This window comes from Leucoraja erinacea, chromosome 17, assembly GCF_028641065.1.
Source record: "Leucoraja erinacea ecotype New England chromosome 17, Leri_hhj_1, whole genome shotgun sequence".
NCBI lineage: Eukaryota > Metazoa > Chordata > Chondrichthyes > Rajiformes > Rajidae > Leucoraja > Leucoraja erinaceus.
Genome location: NC_073393.1, coordinates 36,311,407 through 36,330,616, shown reverse-complemented (window position 1 = coordinate 36,330,616; position 19,210 = coordinate 36,311,407). Strand labels below are relative to the sequence as shown.

At 38.2% G+C, this 19,210-nt stretch overlaps 1 long non-coding RNA gene across 1 annotated transcript in view; it reads left to right on the top strand.

Annotated features, from left to right (window-relative positions):
• The window catches only part of LOC129705408 (uncharacterized), a 130,674-nt gene extending 124,278 nt beyond the window's left edge, over window positions 1–6,396 (top strand). The window contains exon 4 of the long non-coding RNA XR_008724907.1: window positions 3,883–6,396. This is a non-coding gene — a long non-coding RNA (uncharacterized LOC129705408). The remainder of the gene's footprint in view (window positions 1–3,882) is intronic.
• Window positions 6,397–19,210: the final 12,814 nt, after the last annotated feature.

Genomic DNA, 19,210 nt, shown 5'->3' with positions numbered 1-19,210 from the left:
CACATCTATTTCATGGACATAAATAGCCTGTCTATAGGTGGGGCAGAGATTCACTTGCACCTCCTCTAAACTTATCCATTGCATTCGGTGCTATTGACATAGTCTCCAGGCTGGGCGACCAACATGCTGAACATCTGCACTCGGTCTACTGTGGCCATCTGGATCTCCAAGTTGCTATTTAATCATTTTAACCATTTAGTCATTTTAATCCTCCTTCCCATTCCCACGTCAACCTGTCTGTGCTAAGTCTCCTCCATGGCCCAGGTGAGGCCTACCACAAACTAGCGGAACAGAATATCATATTCTGTTGGTTACACAAAAAAGCTGGAGAAACTCAGCGGGTGCAGCAGCATCTATGGGCGAAGGAGATAGGCAACGTTTCGGGCCGAAACCCTTCTTCAGACTGAAGAAGGGTTTCGGCCCGAAACGTTGCCTATCTCCTTCGCTCCATAGATGCTGCTGCACCCGCTGAGTTTCTCCAGCTTTTTTGTGTAACCTTCGATTCTCCAGCATCTGCAGTTCCCTCTTAAACATCATATTCTGTTGTGTAGTTTATAATCCAACAATATCACCATTGAATTCTCCAATATCAGGTAATTTGCACTACTCTTCCCTTCTTTCTCTCGTCTACCCTGTCCCTCACATACACACCGTTCTTCCCACCTTACTCCTAAATCACTTATCACCCTCTTTCTTTTTTTTAATTTTTTTTTTATATAACCTGAATCTGCAACCTTTTGTTCTCCACTAATCACCAATTAGCCTCTATTGCATTTTTATCCTCCACGTATGTTGTCTGCCAATTAACCCCTCCTCACCTGTATCCACCCATTGCGTGAGCTCTTGCCCAGTCCCTCTCCCATGTTATGGGAACCTACTCCCTCCATAGTTGCTCCTTTGCTCTTAATATGCTTCCAGAACCTTTTAAGATTTTCCTTACCTATGTGCCCTGGATATCTCCTGTCCCCTTTTTGACCTAATTTCCTTCTCCCACATCCCTTGTTTAGCTCAAAGGGTTCACTTTATCCCTCTTGCCAAAGCCGGACATGTGCTCCCTTCTCTTTCCTGACAAGAACCTCAATATCCCTCGTCATCCAGGGTCCATTAATCCTGCCAACTTTCTCTTCATTCTAACATTCCAGTGTCAAAGTTTGCAAAACTTTATATTGTACTTTTGATAATTTTATATAATGTTATATGTAACATTATTTGTGTTGTTTATATTTATATTATTTTACTTGTGGTGTTTGGTTGGATTTTAATGAAATATTTATGAGAGTTATCATGTTGCTGCTTTGGAAACCTTACCTGATATTCCCCACCTGAGAAGGTTCATAAGATTATAAGACATAGGAGCAGAATTAGGCTCTTCGGCTCATTGAGTCTGCTCAGCCATTCAATCCGTGCTGATCTATTTTCCCCCTCAACCCCAGTCTCCTGCCTTCACCCTGTAACCTTTGACACCCTTACTAAGCAAGAACCTATTAATCTCCGCTTTAAAAATATCTAATGGCATAGCCTCCACAAGTCTCTGTGGCAATGAATTCCACAGAATCACCACCCTCTGGTTGAAGACATTTCTCATCTCCATTCTAACAGTACGTCCTTTTATTCTGAGGCTTTGCCCTCTGGTTCTAAACTCTCCCACTACTGGAAACATCCTCTCCATTCCTAGTCTATTTAGACTGTTTATGGAAATAAACACCACCAAGTCAGCTTTTGAGCTAGTTTTTTTCTCTTTATGATTTTTTAATGTCTTTCATTTCTAAGCCCTTCCATTTATTTAGTGTTTTGAAATGAAAGTTTCTGAATTTAATGGAGAAGAAAGTAGAAACTGAAATTTGCAGGAGTAGGCCATTCGGCCCTTCGAGATGCACCGCCATTCATGTCATGCTGATCAGAATCAGTATCCCGTACCTGCTTCTCTCCATTGATCCCCTTAGCCACAAATCTAACTCCCTCTTAAATTAGCCATGGATGGCCTCAATGCTTGGCAAGAGTTCCAGATCACCAGTTCTGCGTGAAAAAATAGAACTCTTGCAAAATAGGGGCTGTCATTGGTATGGATTGCTAAGTTGAACATAATCATTTCCTCATAATCAAAATGGGGCTGCAAATTCTAAGTGGTAATTTCCTCATAATCATCTCTATCATCTGTTCATGCTTTAATTTTTCATTTGATGGGCATCTCCTTAGAATATCCAGGTATCTGTGTGGAAACAAACCATTAGACCTTATTGAGTTTGCCAAAACTGTTTGTGATAGTTTTGCCGACTAATTCTTTGGGTGGACACATACAATTCAATGACCTATTGGAAGACATTTGTCTGGGGTTGGTCATGGGCATTAAACACTGTAAGAGGAATGGTTATTGATTGGTCTTATCTCCTTACACTTGTTTTCTTTGAAGCCAATGGAGTGAAGCATGCAGTGATGAGGTCTGTACATGTACACAGCTAGTGCTGACAAACAACACCATATTTCTCCCTCTTCATAATTAAGTTTCCACAAGATATTTGATAAAGTTCCACAAAAGAGGTATTAACCCATGAGAAAAATGATTGGTGTGATTTACATTATCTTCCTAATGCAAATTCTTTAGAGGAATTATTTGGTTTGGTAAGACATTAGTATTTGGGTGCCCAAGAATTAGTGACATTTCTACCATGAGCAATTTTCATAGAAAAATGAACTAAATGAACTTCATTAAAAGCATGAACTTGATGGAAATTGTCAAGTAATGCCAATTCTGGAGGAATTAGTGAAATTGTAGAATGACGAGGGCAACATACATAGACGAGCATTTAATACACATACTATGTTTAAAAAAGAGGGAAATATAAATATCACGTATATTCCTTGGATGAATTTGAATATACTAAGGATGTACTTGAAATAAAGGGCTTAGCATGCTGAGGAATCAGCATGTTTTCAATAAAATATTGAATTACATTGCATGGAAGAAGAAATTAGGAAATTCATCTCTCCCATTAAAAAAAACTTTTAAAATGTTTTCATTAGTTCTGCTTTAATTACATTTGATAATACAAAGGATGCTCATCAATTTATTCATTTTTTCAAATATTGGACCTCACTGAGTGTTTATTGTGCATTCCTAATTATCCTTGAGAAAGTTCCAGTTATCCATTCAATCCTCTGGACACGGTTCTCCCACTGTTCTGTTCAGACACTGCAACAATAAAGGGCCATTGGTGGAATTTCAAATCAGGATAATGAGTGACTTGGAAAGGAATCTGCATGTATCCAGTATTCCCATTGGCTTGCTGCCCTTCTCACGCTTGATGGTGGAGATTGCAGGTTTCATAGGTATTATCAATGTAGCCGAGGGAGTAACTGTGCTGCATTTTGCAGATGGTACAAACTGCACTGTGATGGTGCAAAATACACAGTGTGTTGGTGGTGAAGGGGATGTATGTTTGGGATGATTGACGGGAGCTAATCAAGTTGATAATTTAGTCCTGGAATGTGTTGAGCCTCTTGGGTGTTGCTGGAACTTCGCTCCATCCCACTCCTGACATACTTAATAGATAGTGAAAAGTCTTTGGAACATAAGAAGTTGAGGCACTTTCTGCAGATATACAGCCTCTGACTTGTTCTTCCATTCATGAAACTTATATGGCTGGAGGGAGATTCAGCGATTGTAATACCGTTGAAATTTAAACATGGAGAGTTCTCATTGTTGAACATGGTCATTGTCTGGTACTTTTCTAATGTGGATATTAATTGTCACATTTCTCCATGTTGGCATGAACTGTTTCATTCATTGAGGACTCATGGATGTAATTAAGCATTATGCAAAATGAGCCATCTTTAAAGGATTTGTATATTGTATGTTTTTCAATTATTTTTATTTCTTCACAGGGGTGCGGCTTGATTCCTAATGAAGCATGGGGAATTCCAGATGGCCCAGTAGTTCAAGCAGACAAGGAGTAAAATTTTAACAAGAAATCCTGAACTAGAGATCTCAGCTTCAGAAATCATGCAATGAATTTCAGAAGTTCTTATTCAAGTTGTTTGATGAACAACAGTCAAAAAGGCACAACAGAAGATGCACTTGCTACGGCAGCTGAGGACACACAATCTGCCACAGGCTATGATGGTCCAATTCTACACGGCCATCGTAGAGCCTCTCACCTTCTCCATCATGGTTTGGTTTGGCTCAGCCACCAAGCACGACACTTGAAGGCTGCAGCAAATCATCCGATCAGCAGAGAAGGTTATTGGCTGCAACCTTCCCTCCATTGATGAACTGTACACTGCAAGGGCCAGGAAGCGAGCGGGCAAGATCATCTCATCCTGGCGACAAACTCTTTGAATCACTTCCCTCTGGAAGGCGACTCCGGACTGTCAAACCTGCCACAGCCAGACATAAAAACTGTTTTTATCCACAAGTAGCTAGATAGGGCACTTAAAAATAGCAGAGTCAAGGGATATGGGGAGAAGGCAGGAACGGGGTACTGAGTGTGGATGTTCAGCCATGATCACATTGAATGGTAGTGCTGGCTCGAAGGGCCGAATGGTCTACTCCTGCACCTATTGTCTATTGTCGAAGTAGTTGCTATACTCAAAAATCTGTAGCCTCCCTTTGATCTTGTATTTTGTTGGTTCACATGCTTGATCAATGCTATTTTATCATTAATGTTTTATTATTATTAATGTTTAGTGTTTTCTGAATCATTTGTAACTGTCACTGTATGTCATGTTGTTACTTGTGAGCGGAGCAACAAGGCAAATTCCTTGTATGTGAATACTTGGCCCATAAACTTACTTACTTACTTAACTTACTTACTTACATGATCCAACTGAGAAAAAATAAAATTGGATGTTAAACTGCACCTTGCAGAAATACTTATTTTGTCCCTTTAGTCAAGATGGAAGCAGCATGCTAGTGACAGACAATAGTTAGAGAGCATGAAAGTAGGGAATTCACAAATATATGAGAATCTATTAGCAAATTAAGACAAATGAGCATTTTAATTTTACTAAAATTAATTACTTAAAATTACTTGTAAAATATTGCTTGTAAAATTATAAATAACTGCATTTAAAATGCCTGTTTCCCTTTGTACATTTTCTTCAGAGGATTAAGGAAATTTAAACACTAGATTAAAATCATGATACTGAACACTTTAATAAGTATAAACAAACAATTTAGAATTTTGTATGAAGTTATTTCATCTTTCCAAATGTTAAATCTCAATGCTTTATCCTTTACAAATGTAATTCATACTGTAAAGGGGCTGTCCCACTGCGGCGACCTAATTGGCGAGTTTAGAAGAGTTCGCCCTCGACTCATACTTGCAGCATGGTCGATAGGAGGTTCCAGGAGGTCTTTGTAACTCTCCTTCATCCCCGCGTACTTGAGGCCTCATCTGGGTCCTGGCGTCTTTCAACATGCTGAAAAATGCCTGCGAGTAAAAAAAGGTCACCATGGAAAAAAATTGATATTTTCTTTACTCGTAGGTTTAGTCGAAGTCGGTCGTAGTAGGTCGGCATGTCATTCATAGGTAATCGAGGGTAGTCAAAGGTAGTTGTAGATAGTCTTCAACATAGTCGAAGGGAGGTCGAAGGAGATCTAAGGAGGTCGTCTTCACTCTCCACTATTTGGTGTCCAATTATCCCAAAGCTAGTCGAAGCTAGTCTTCAACATAGTCGAAGCTAGTCTTCAACATAGTCGAAGCTAGTCTTCAACATAGTCGAAGGAGGTCTTCAACATGACACTTTTTCAAACTCTTCTAAACTCGGCAATTAGGTCACCGCAGTGGGACAACCCCTTAAATCAATGTGGTTTCACATACTGAAAATGTTTGGCTAATTTGTTTCTGACCATTTTCTCCTAAAAAAGGGATATTTAAAATGTGTATGAAATGCTCTGTATCACCCTTAAACAATGTCAACGTAATGTTTTCCAAAGTGTCTTCCAGTTGGTTTGATTTTCACAGGGTGAACAGTCAATTTAAATGAAAACTTACACAAATTGAGGTAAAACTAGGCTGAACTAAAATTTTTATGATGAGTTTAATGTATAACTACTTTGCTGCCATTAAATTTCCAATAATTTGAACACATAAGATTGATCCTTCTTACATTTTTCTAATCCTGCCTTTAAAAATGGATTAAATAATCCAACGAGAAACTGAATTTCTTGATCTACTAATTTGCCCATGTTCTATACTGAAAGAGATAGTACAACAGAACATATTTATTGATAACAATTATTGCTTTATTTATAGTATAACTTCAATTTCAAGTTTGGGCGTCGTTTTGTTATGTTATTTCAAGAACGCTTCTGATTTTTTTTTTTAAATCCATTCAGGAAGAAACTAGGATTCCTCCATATCTAGTGTTTAAGAAGGAACTGCAGATGCTGGAGAATCGAAGGTTACACAAAAAAGCTGGAGAAACTCAGCGGGTGCAGCAGCATCTATGGAGCGAAGGAAATAGGCAACGTTTCGGGCCGAAACGTTGCCTATTTCCTTCGCTCCATAGATGCTGCTGCACCCGCTGAGTTTCTCCAGCTTTTTTGTGTAACCTTCCTCCATATCTACTTGGTTACATTTAAAAAAATTTATAGAAACAAAGTAGGAATAAGTATACTTTATTGTCACATGTGACTAGGCACAGTGAAATTCTTTGCTTGTATACCCAATGTATACAAATAGCAGCTACCTACGGCACTGACAAAGTTACAAAGCACGCCGGCTGGTGTAGCATGTGCTTCTGAATTTCTGCCCATACATTTCCTACTAAGAAAAATAATTTCATTAAAGTATTCGAAAGGAAAGATTTGCATGATTAAATAAATATCCATGGCATTGTTTCTTGCCTTTCTTCACTCTATAGAAATGAATATAACCAGCACAGAATATAATAGCTTCCCGCAGTGCTGAAAGTAGTTTTCAGAAAAACTATTTTTTTCCCCGATTTTATTATTTTGCTATGTTAAGAGAAGCTGCATGAAAATTGTTTTCTCACCAGAGAATTTTCTGTACCAAAGTGAATATTAGATTAGTTTATTGGCACGTCGAGTTTAGATTAATTATGTAAACCACAAGGATTTTTTTTTGTTTTAATTGTGAATGCATAATGTGACTCAAATATCCACATTGCACCAAGGAGCACAATGGGATATTATAGCAAATGCAGAGATCAACACCATCAAATCTTGAAGCTTTTTCTGAAGAACACCTACTCTGGGGTAATTTCTTTTCCATCCTTGTAAACCATCAGAATAAAATTGCCACATTCATTTCAATTAGTGTCTATTCTGATGTGACTTGGTATTAAACAATTGATGGATCTGTCATTCCTTTGTCCAAGTTTAAATGTAAAACATATCATACTGTTACTATGAAATAATTCCTCATAAAACTGTTTTCAAAAGTCATGGAAATTGTAAGTGTAAATGCACCAAAAATGTTTCATTTTGTATTATCACGAGCACTGAAGATGGTTTATCAACCTAACGAGCTATGATTTTTGAGGCTACTGAGTAAGACTTCTACACAAGAGGCATGAGTGAATAAAAAGTGAATTTGAAAGAACAGTAAAATGCAGTTATACTGATCTTGTGAACTGTCATAATATCCATTTATGGCCAGCACAGAAGCTTAGCGGTAAAGCTGATGCCTTACAGCACCAGAGACCTGGGTTCGATCCTGACTACGAGTGCTGTCTATACAGAGTTTGTAGGTTCTCCCCGTGACCTGCGTGGGTTTTCTCCAGGAGTTCCAGTTACCACCCACACTACAATGATGTACAGGTTTGTAGGATAATTGGCTTGGTAAATTGTAAATTGTGTCTAGTGTATGTAGGATAGCATTAGTGCACGGGGTGATCGGTGGTTGGCGCGGACTCAGTGGGCCAAAGGGCCAAATTCCATGCTGTATTTCTAAACTAAACTAAATAGAAGATGGAAAGGAAATAGTTGGAGAGAAATCACATCAAAGGAGAATACAAACAAATCCCTGTACTGTTGTAATCTTGTAAGTAGCATACTGCATGTACGTCTGCCTTCCATTTGGTCGGCTTTTTACATGTGACAAAGTAAGAAAACATAGAAAGTATTGGTAGAGACCATTTTATTATTTACTCTCACAGTTAATTTTGATTCCTCCATTAACAACTATTTCCCCTTTTGTATTTTTGATACATAATTAAATATCTCCCTTTATGTCTATTACATACAGTATGTTGATTTAGCAGCACTTCAGCTATGTTGTAGTAATAGTCCAGAAAGTGTAGGCAGATACTTCATTAGAGTATTGAGAGCTGATTGCATTGTTGGAGATGTCAGCATTGTTAATAAAATGAAGCACTTTGACCTGTTCAAGCCATAGCATTTTGTGAAGAGTAGGGGTTTCTATCGGACAACGAATGCTACTAGAAAGGTTTAATCTATTCAGAGTCTGAAGATGGGTCTCGACCCGAAACATGACCCATTCCTTCTCTCCAGAGATACTGCCTGACCCGCTGAGTTACTCCAGCATATAGTGTCTACCTTTTATCTGTTCAGTTATCCTATCACTGTTTGTAGGTCCTTGATGGCACAGTCTTCTTCATGTACTTGCCCTCATAACAAGGGTGAGTATAATTCAAAAAGTAATTTGTTGGTCGAAACATTATGCTAAACTATAATGTTAAACTGTTATATAAATACAAATTATTTTTTTGTAACTAATTCAGTTTGTTTGCAATCATTACCAATATATATCTAGGATGCAAAAATGATAGAGAAAAGATAATTGCAGATCATAATCCCTGGGAGACTGGGAGTGAAATTCCATTAATTTAGGAATTGGATTTCATTAAACTGGCGTGCAATCAGGCTCCAGCTCGGATGCTCTCAGCTTAATGGTTAGAAATAAATGAGGCTAGCAAACTAATTTTCCATCATGACAGTAATGACAACAAGAAGTTTGCCGGTCACAGCAAAGAGCAAAGCTATTTATCATCATCTCTCGTCAGCAACCCCCACCATCCAGGCTGTGCCCTCTTCTCACTGCAACCATCAGGCGAGAAGTACAGAAACCCGAAGTTGCACATCATCAGGTTCAGGAACAGCTACTTTCCTACAACTATCAGGTTCTTGAACGAACTCTCACAATCCTATTACTGCCTCAACAATGGAACAATGTGGACCACATCTTGCTTTAACATGGACATTTGTTTTTTCCTCCCAATTGTGCTTTGCACTAATTTTTCTGTACCATCGTTTTTCTTTTTATTATCTTTCAGAGTTTTATGTGTAATTATGTATTATTTATGTTTTTGTGTATTTGTCTGGGAGCCTGTGATTCTGCTGCAAGCAAGATTTTTATTGTACCTTCACCTCACTGTACTTGGGAATATGACAATAAACTTGACTTGACTGAGGACTTATGTTTGATAACTGGGTTGACAGGAAACAACTGGGTGAACGGTGCTGGGGTGTTAGTGATTATAGGGGTGGGCTGCTAGGGGGCAGGAGATGCAAATATTGACCAGCCACATCTTGCGAGCTGGTGAATTTTTCACACTATTGCTCAACATATAAAATGTAGCTTGGATTTAAAATGAGGACAGCTCTGATCATTGTAGGATGAAGGATGCTGAGGTTCTGTACAAAACTAACCCACCTTCACGTATTCTATTTTCTCGGTGCATTCTAGATTATTCATGCTAAATTTGTTTCCGAGATTGTAAGGAAACTATAAAGGTATCTTGTATGAAGATAGACACAAAATACTGGAGTAACTCAGCGGGTCAGGCAGCATCGATAGGAAACGTCACCCATTCCTTCTATCCAGAGATATTGCCTGTCCCGCAGAGTTACTCCAGCATTTTGTGTCTATCTTCGGTTTAAACCAACATTTGCATTTCCTTCCTACACACAAGGTATTTTGTATGACTAACAACTTAAGTGATGTTTTAAATTTTTTTTGAAAGGTAACTGGAATAGTATAATATACAATCTGCTATAGATTCTGCCAAATGCATCGATGCACATCAGTTGTAAGCATAGCTGTAAAATAAGACAAAAATAAAATAACATTAATTAAAATGCAAAAAAACAGCTTTAATGTTATTGCTTCAAGATTAAGGATTAAATTCTGATCAATCCATATTTATGGACTCATGAATACTTGCAAACAGATGAAAGTAACCAACAGTTTCATTCCTTTTAAAATTGCTCAAGCATTGTAAAAATAGATAAATTAGACATAAATTATTCATGATCAAAAGTCAAAAGGGCATTTTAATAGGTTGACTGAGATAAGCAGATGTTAAAATCTGCATATTTTTAATTAGAAGACCCCAAATTAAATGATCATAAATGGTCATCAATACATATTTATCTGTATGAGCAGACAGGTCAACAGACAAAGGGACTGATGAAGTTTATCAATAAATAGTGAAATTTAAACATTAAAAAGATAGCTGTGATGCATATTAAAACTTAAGAGTAATTAAAAGCAAGAAGTTTTCTTCGTCCAATCCTTGAAGAAAAAAATGTTTTTTTTAAGATTTTTAAGACAATAGAATAAATACCAGCTTTGTGAAATCATGCTAAATTTTAAAATAGTTTTTGTTGGAAGGCTGTTGTGCAGTACAGAATAAACGAAGGGTTGTATATAATTGGTCAACTACATTTACCTTTGCTGTTACCATTTGATTTTAATTCTATTGTACTCTGTGATTAAAATGCTCACACTGTTATTAGATGGAGAATTCAGAAGCTTAACCTTGAGAAGATGGAACAGTAGTATATATCCATATCAAGATGATGTATTAGTGGAGGGAACTTGAATTAGGAGATCTTTCTTCATGTCAGCTACTGCTGTCGATGGGTGGGAAAATGGAATCCCATAAAATGCAGGTTGTGGTGGTGTTGTCAAAAAAGCTTTGCCAATTCTTTATCAAAGGTAGTAGTCTGAAGAATGATGCTGACCCTGAAACATCTTCTATCGTGTTCTGCAGACATGCTGCCTGGCCCGCAGAGTTATTCCAAGATTTTGTGTCTTTTTTTTAGAAGGTAGTAGTTATTAGCAGATGGCGTAAACATTTAAGATGGTGAATGTGGTGTTCATCATGTGGGTTGCATTATCCTGGATGGTATTAATTCTCTAGACTATTGCCGGAGCTGTAGCTTTAGCAGTGGACAGTATTCCGTCACATTTTGTAACATATGTCCCAGTCGGTGGAAAAGATTTTTTGGTAGTCAGTTGGAAAGTCACACAGCAGAATGACAGGCTTGTAATTACATAGTTACATTCTGATTGTTGGCATGCTGGTTGTAAAGGATATGGTGATGATATTGCCTCTAGGAAAGATTCTTAGACTTTCACTTGTAGCAAGATAGATATAAAAAGCCGGAGTAACTCAGCAGGTCAGACAGCATCTCTGAAGAAAAGGAATTGGTGACGTACCGGGTAGCACTGGTCATTCTTTGACATTTATTTTTCACATTGCTTTACAGTTTTCAAACTGATGCTGATTGTTGTTCATCACTTGCTATATGTGATGTTTTTGAACTGATCTATTTGTAGGGTCACTTTATTTTGAATATAACATGCTGTGTCAGACCACATATACCAATCAGCATATGTTGGGGCTGCTCCACTTTTAGCTTGCACTTTTTATTTATTTTTTGTATTTTCTATTTGGTGCTGTTACTTTCCTACTTTTTTACACTCCTGATTGAACTAGAATTAGAATATATAGTTGAAGTAATATTACTATAAAAAATTGGCTCGATAAGTGATTAGGGTTTGGGATGGATTGGGTTTTGGCTGCGCTGCTGGACCACACCAATGAATATCCAGATTTGAACGGCAGGATCTGTTGTAACTGTTTTCAATTTATCAAGATGGTAGTGCCACAGTATGTGATGTATGCTTGGTTTAGTTTAGTGATACAGCATAGAAACAGGCCCATTGGCCCACCGAATCCATGGGGACCATCGCTCACCCCTTCATACACTAGTTCTATGTTATCCCACTTTCTCATCCACGCCCTACACACTAGAAGCAATTTACCAAAACCAATTAATCTGCAAATCCATATCTTTGTGGGAGGAAACTGGAGTACACGAAGTAGGTATGTTACAAAACCTACCTGAATCGTGGCTGAGCATCTGCCCCACCCCTTGTGTGTGATTTTGGCGCTGTTTAGAGGGGGCGGGTTTAAAACGCGATTTTTACTAGGCTGTTGCAATCGAAAATATTCAGCCTAGTAAATCATTAACGGAAAATCGCTGAAAGACCCCGTCGCAAAAGGTATTATTAGTTTTTATGGCCTTGTAAAATAGTTAGAGTAGTTTAAAAATTACTCTCTCACTCCGCAACCTCTCGCAGCCCCAGGGTTTTATAAAGCAAACAATTAAAGGTATGTACCTTATTTTTACATTAAATGGGGCATGTATATAACCCTGTTATTAAAGTTTTCTATAGCGAGTAGCTCATTTTGGGCTCTTTATATCCCGCAGTATTTTTCTGGGCATTTGAGGGCACAAATCCAGCGCAATGTGAACGTTCTAAACCAGCGCGTTCACAGGAACCCACTAGAAAGCCGATTTAAATTGACTTTAATTTACAGCAATTGAACACTAAATTCCTTCCATTTGGCCTATAAATTGATGTAAATGAGATTTTAAAATCATGTTTTATTGTGAATTATTTGTCAATATTATTTGGACACTTGGGCTATTTAAAAATGTTAATCATTTATTAAGAAATGGATAGATGTTTAGATCTAGTAAATTGAAGTTTGAAATTAGCTACAATTGGGTAACTAACTAATTATGTGCTTTAATTTCAGGTCATCCGTTAGATTATTTTATATTTGTTTCAGAATGCTTCAATCTATGATAACTGAAAATTTCATTCAGTTCTCTTAATTTTTAGGAAGGTTATGTGCTTTTGACTGTCCATGATCACAGCTTTTTTGTTATGTCCATAGAAAATCAATAGGGAACAAGATGCTAATTTCTGAGTATGAAAATGGCCATAACCTTTTTATTACTTGAGATATGAAAGTGAATTAGGTGTCAAATTAAACTTATTGTTATGCTTTATCTGATGGGATAAATTGCAGACTTGATTTTTTAAATCTCAAAATTTTGTAACATTGCTACACGAAGGACACCCATGCAATCACAGGGAAAATGTGCAAACTCCACACACACACACACACACACACACACACACACACACACACACACACACACACACACACACACACACACACACACACACACACACACACACACACACACACACACACACACACACACACACACACACACAACAGTCAAGCTCAGGATTGAACCCAGATCTCTGGCGCTTTGAGGTTGCAGCTCTACTAGCTGCGTCATTGTGCCACTCAATTACTCAGTATGAAGGCAGGACTCCACAAGAATAAAACTGTGCACAAGTTGCATAACTTGAATGAACATAGGATTCATATATAATAAAGTCACAACACGCGAGTCAACTCTCCAGGGTCTTGCTCACTAATGATGGAGCACTTGTAGAAAATAGAGAAGACTACTCCAACAACGAATCAAACTGATATAGTTCCATTCCTACAAACATAGTAATTGCTTCTACCAATACGTTCACAGTGAAATGCATTAAATAGAATGGGAAGAACGGATTAATACTCTCATCACTTGTTGCGTGGCAGTTCCAGCATCCATATTCTTCAAGACGAGATTCCATTGAATGGATATTTAAATTGTTAATCCTGAAGAATAACTTCAGCTCTGCTACTCTTTTTCTCTTGCCCTTGTTTTTCCTGGTGCATGGAATCTTTATCAGGAATAGAAAATGTGCTGACAATTCACAATTTCACTCCTTTCTCATTATTTGTCATCACCTTACAACCTTTGTTTTTTTTTGTGTTAATGGCGCAACAAAGCATAACAAGATGGATGTACCTGGAAATTTGTTTTCTGTTTAATTTATCAATTCATGGGAGGTGGACATTTCTGGCATTTGTTCTTCGTCTATAATTGGCTGTAAACTCAAGGGGCGGAGTAGACCTAACCTGTTGGTGGCCCTGGAATCGCATTAGGGCCAGACCAGCTCAGGATGCCAGATCTCCTACTCTAAAGAACATGTGAGCCAGATGTTCAAGAAGGAACTGCAGATGCTGGAACAATCGAAGGTAGACAAAAATGCTGGAGAAACTCAGCGGACGAGGCAGCATCTATGGAGCGAAGGAATGGGTAAAGTTTCGGGTCGAGACCCTTCTTCAGACGGGGTCTCGACCCGAAACGTCATCCATTCCTTCACTCGATAGATGCTGCCTCACCCGCTGAGTTTCTCCAGCATTTTGTCTAAGTGAACCAGATGATTTTTTTGTAATGACATTCCAGTAAATATATGGTTAACCTCATTAATTTAAAAAAGAAACAGATTTTTATTAATTACTTGAATTCAAATTCCCTAGCTGTCTTAGTGGGATTTAAACTGATGTCTCTTGATCAACTCCAGAGACTGCTAATCCAGTTATTTAACCACTGCCATATTGCACAGCTTTAGAAAGCAAGGTATAATTATGTTGGCATACCTGTATCAGTTTGTTGCTTAATTAGTCTGTGGAGCTATATTCATTGTTTTGGAACTTTTTCTTTACACTTCTGATCACACTCACTAAACTCCCTTCATCCAAGAATAGAGACATCTCCTCTTCAGCTCTTGCGACCCATCCTGATGTAGCTTTTTTGCATACGATCTGTTGCATGGTTCCATGCAAGCTGATCTATTCAGTTTCATTCTGGTGCCGTGCAACTGGATAGTTTATTTAGCTATTTCAGAGAGCAGTTCGGAATTAATTACCTTACTATGTATCTTAAACTGCCTTTAGCCATTCTGGCTAGGGCCTGCTTTAAGAGCCTTAACAAACTAGTGAGGTTTTAATGACAATCCAATAGCTTCACGTTACCTTTACTGATTCCTCCAGATGGATTCACTGAAAGTCAGAAATTGCCACGATGGGAAATTAATTTGTGTGTTTGTCATGGTTCGAGATTCTGTATTCTATGCTAGTGATTACTGAGGTTTCAAAAATGTTAGCATTCATAGCAAAAGGTCTTGAGTATAGGAGCAGGGAGGTTCTACTGCAGTTGTACAGGGTCTTGGTGAGACCACACCTGGAGTATTGCGTACAGTTTTGGTCTCCTAATCTGAGGAAGGACATTCTTGCCATAGAGGGAGTACAGAGAAGGTTCACCAGACTGATTCCTGGGATGTCAGGCCTTTCATATGAAGAAAGACTGGATAGACTCGGCTTGTACTCGCTAGAATTTAGAAGATTGAATTTAGAAGATTATAGAAACTTACAAAATTCTTAAAGGGTTGGACAGGCTAGATGCAGGAAGATTGTTCCCGATGTTGGGGAAGTCCAGAACAAGGGGTCACAGTTTAAGGGGAAATCTTTTAGGACTGAGATGAGAAAAACATTTTTCACACAGAGAGTGGTGAATCTCTGGAATTCTCTGCCACAGAGTGTAGTTGAGGCCAGTTCATTGGCTATATTTAAGTGGGAGTTAGATGTGGCCCTTGTGGCTTAAGGGATCAGGGGGTATGGAGAGAAAGCAGGTACAGGATACTGAGTTGGATGATCAGCCATGATCATATTGAATGGCGGTGCAGGCTCGAAGGGCCGCATGGCCTACTCCTGTACCTATTTTCTATGGTTCTATGTTTGCTGCCTTGTTGACTCTGCCTTTCCTGGTTGACAAACAAATAACAGAGTAGGAATAAATTGACCTTTTTTGGTGCGGCAGGAGGTAACTGGTGGATTAACACAGGGGTTCATGCGGGGGGCCCAGATATTCACCATCTATGTCATTGATTTTGATGAGGGAATCAAATGTAATGTTTTGAAAAGTTCCAGTTTTTGAAAAGAAGCCAAGAAGTTGACTAGGATAGGCCTTTGATAAGGTTTTGAATAGTAGGATGCTCTGGAAGGTTTCGGCACTGGTGACAAGAGAGCTCGCTAACTGGATATAGAATTAGCTTCATGGAAGGAAGCAGAGGGTGGTGGTGGAAGGTTGTTTCTCAGACTGGAAGCCTGTGACTAGTGGTGTTTCTCAGAGATCAGTGCTGGGTCCATTGCTGTTTGTCATCTACTTTAATGATTTTGATGGGAATGTACAAGGAATGATTATCACAATCACAATCACAATAATACTTTATTAGCCAAGTATGTTTTGCAACATACGAGGAATTTCATTTGCCAAGTCAGTCATAAAAACTGGTCGAACCCTCTGCAACGTTGGAGCTGCCGACATCGACGGCATCTCCCGAGACTGCGAGCTCCCGATGTAAAGTCCGCAGGCCATGGTTGGAGCAATCCCAGACAAGCGATCAACTCTGATGTAAGTCCTCCAGCTCCATCGATGGTAGACCGCAGAGTGACCGCAGAATGCGATCCGAAAATTAATCGCATCTCTGGCCAGGTAAGAAACTGAAAACAAATTTTCCATTGACCACTCCCCCTCCCCCACATAAAACAAACTGGAGAACGTTTACACAAACTTTTAACACACACTAAAAATTAAAAAAAGACAAAAAAACAAACAGACTGTTGGCGGGGCCAACATTAGACATTAAAATAGGTGGTATCATAGACAACGACAATGGTTATCAAGAATTAAAGCGGGTTCTTGATCAGCTGGGCAAGTGGGCCAAGAAATTACTAATGGAGTTTATTAAGTGTGAGGTGAAGTCAAACCAGGTAACTGTGAATGGTGGGACCTTGGGAAGTATTGTAAGCAGAAGGATCCAGGAGTATAAGTGCATAATTCCCTGAAGATGGCATTGCAGATGGATAAGGTCACCAGTCAGGGAAATTAGTATAGAAGTTAGTGTTGTACAAGTCGTTGGTGAAGCTGCACTCAAGAGTGTTGCGCTTAGTTTGATCACCCTGCTATCAAAATGATACCATTAAACTGGGAAGGATGCAAAGAAGATTTACGAAGAAATTGCCAGGACTCGAGGGCTTCAGCTACAGGGAGAGATTGGGCAGGTTAGGACATCATTCTTTGGAGCACAGGAGGCGCAGGGGTAATCTTGCAGATGTGTATTAGATCATGAGAGGAATAGATAGGGTAAATCCACAGTCTTTTCCCCAGGGTAAGGGAATCAAGAACTGGGAGGCTTAGGTTTAAGGTGAGAAGGTGTTTTAATAGGAACCCGAGGGGTATCTTTTTCATACAGAGGGTAGTGGGTATATGGAACAATCTGCCCGAGGAAGTAGTTGAGGCAGGTACAATAACAACATTTAAAAGGTATTTGGACTTGGATAGGAATGATTTCAAGAAAATGGGCCACACATGGGTAAATGGGTTTAGCTCAGATGGGGCATCTTGATCACCATGAATTAGTTGGGCTGAAGGGCCTGCTTCTGTGCTGTATGACCATGACTCTTTGACTCTAAATAGTATGTTGGCCTTCATTGCAAGAGGCTTCAAATGCAACTCTTTAGGGTAGTAAAGTACTGTGTGCAGTTTTGGTCTCCTTATCCAAGAAAGGATATACTAGCCTTACAGAGAGTGCAGTCAAGGTTCTTTGGACAGATTCTTGGGATAGCAGGAACGTATTTTTCAAAAATGAATTGATCAATTGTTTTAGTGTTTTACCATATCATCGGAATGGGGAAAATACTATTCATGTGCTCATTTGCTGCTTTTGGATTTTTGTGCACTTAAGTAAAATGTGTTTAATTAACACAATAAATAAAATTAATGGAAAGTGTGTCCTGGAATATGTCTTTTAATGGATTGGCATTTTTCTAAAAGGCAGTGAAATAGTGTGCTTTATCTTGGGTATTTGAAAGAGAGGAACATTTTGATGGTCTAGATTTTGTTATGCTCCAATCAATGTAATTGTACCTAATTCTGGTAACATTGGAATTGTAGTAATGCTAATTGAGCAAGGAGGTTGATTCATTTTAGAGTTGCTTTAGATATCGGAAGTGAATATAGTAAAATATAATTCATATAAGAATTTTGGTAGTATAATTTAGTTAATTTATAAATGTGTGTTACAGAAATGTGAATTTAAAGTTCTGTGTGATTTACTGTACAGTTTCGGTAATTAGGTTTTTTAATTGTCTATAGGTAATTTTGTTTTAATGTTATTTTTAATGGCATGGCTGATGTGCTATTATGGCAAGCTGAACTTTTTATCATTGTAATATATATTATCCTTTTTCTTTATCTGTTGGAAACTCAGCAATCGTATACTTAGTTATTAATTAATAATACAAATATCCTGTTTTTACGTGAATTATGCCATTAAATGAAAAGGGGAACCTGAATGTGATTTTCATCAATATTTTCAAGGACCTATATAAATGATAACTATGTCCCACTGAGCATAAATCGTGTGTGATCTACAGGGAGGGACATAGTAAAGAATCAATCCAGTGTGCCTCTAATTTACTCACAGTTTCAGCATTTCACCCACATCATTTTGCTCAGTTTCTTCCCCTAAATTTAACCAAAGCTTAATTTTGCTCTGTAAATGCAGTTTTGTGATTTGCCACTGGGAGGTGTGTGAGATTGGCCCCAGGTAATCACTTTCCCTCCCAATGCTTGACCGTTACTTGATGCCTGTGTCAGTGTGTAGCTGACATTGGAACATGCCATTTGAGGATTAGCAGAAGGAGATCTGGGGTTGTAGTAAATTTTATTTTGGTAAATTAGATTTTAAGATCATTTATTGTACTCTGTTTTGATCACTGTTTGATTTTACATTTCATATTGTAGTTACTCATGTTCCCTTTGTTTTTGCCTCCCATATGCCAAACCTCACCTAAGACTATTGATCATTAATAAATCCACACAGATGTAATCTTCTCTTCAATGCTACATTTTTGATGCCGTCGTCTCTTCCCTTCATATTGTAGTTTCAAGGTGGAGTCAGAGCATGATTGTGGAAAAATGATGTAAGTTATCTCTAAAGAAAGAGGTTAAGATAAATTATAATAATTCAAACTTTTAAACAATCAGCTTCAATCTATTAATGATTGTAGATTCATATTAGATATTTTCCGCTGCAGCCACTCAGAATTTACGTATAATCTGCCCAAGGAAGAGAAGGATTAATTACCAACATTAAAAAAAAAAACAACAAACTGAGTCGGGCTCATCCACAATTGCTCATCTATCTACTCTCTTCCCGACATAATGATGATT